Below are 1270 nucleotides of genomic sequence, written 5' to 3' on the forward strand. Positions count from 1 at the left end.
TAAGTTACAGGAAAGAAGCCTGAGGAGTAGCATGGTAGGAGAACCTTTCAGTGGGCAGAATACCTTTTTCAGAAGCCATGCTGTGAAGAAGTAGGAGTAGGGTTGCAAAGTCTGTGAAGGATTGCTTGGGGGAGTGGACATGGGAATGGAATGGGGAGTGTTAACTCTCAAGGTTATGACCTATAGACTGGGATTCTGAAGTACAGCACAAAGGAACAGGACTGCTGCATCTGAATCTCTCTCTTACTGAGCATGTAAAGACCATTTCTGAAACACAATTGGATGGATCTGTGAATAGTCAGATTTATACTAATAAATTATGCCCAGAATGTTGAATAGATTCTAAGAAGGATCACATACTCTTCTGGGAGGGAAAGAGTTAACTATTTATTGACCTACAGGGAGCAAGGTCAAGGAGTGGTTTGTCCTGTGGACTATAGCAGTAACCAAGGTAGGACTCTCCTGTCTTGCAAGAGCTGGCTCAAAGGAGGACACCTATGTTGGATGAAATCTATTAAATTGATCCATTAGCCAATTTCTGTGACATCTTATGAGACTCATAATTATGAGTGAAGCCTGGAAATAAAAAGGTAATCACCAGTTTAGGGAGTCTTTCTTTCATTCATTTTTTATGGGAAAAACTGAACACAGAAAACTCTATCACTTGAATGTTACTCTGTTTAAGGTTCCGTTGTACTTTGACTAAAAGTATATTATTTTAGGAAAAAAAAAATTTAAAGGCTGTTCTATGTTGAAGCCTAATACCAGGATTCACTACTTATAGTAAGAAATGGGTTCAGATTTTAAAATCTGGTATATCTTACGCTCCTGGCAATAATGTCTTTTTGAGTAACATGGCTATATTATTTGTATGTCAAGAAGTATTCAGGTTTTCAAACTGTTATTATACATTACTCTTCCGTTTATATGTTCATATTAAAGGAGAGGTCTACATTGTTGCCTCATTAAATACCTTATGATTAGTGTTCCGCATTCTCAGTTTTTATTATGTGTGGGGGGTTTTTTGTTTGTTTTTTCCCCACTAATAAATTCCCTGATTTTATTTGTTTGAAGTCATTTAGTTTTCACTGATTTACACCTGTTTTTCAATTCAAATCCATGTTAGCAAGCACAAGTGGGGAATGGGCCATTCCACACATCCCGGTAAACAAGGATTTGAACTGAAACGGGTGGTGCTGGTAAGCTAAAAGTGCCGCTGTGCCAGTTACCTGAGCCACAGGTATCCGGCTGGACATGGGAGGAGCGGTGG

Source organism: Crocodylus porosus, unplaced genomic scaffold, assembly GCF_001723895.1.
Source record: "Crocodylus porosus isolate Cpor-Errol unplaced genomic scaffold, CroPor_comp1, whole genome shotgun sequence".
In the NCBI taxonomy this organism is placed as follows: Eukaryota; Metazoa; Chordata; order Crocodylia; family Crocodylidae; genus Crocodylus; species Crocodylus porosus.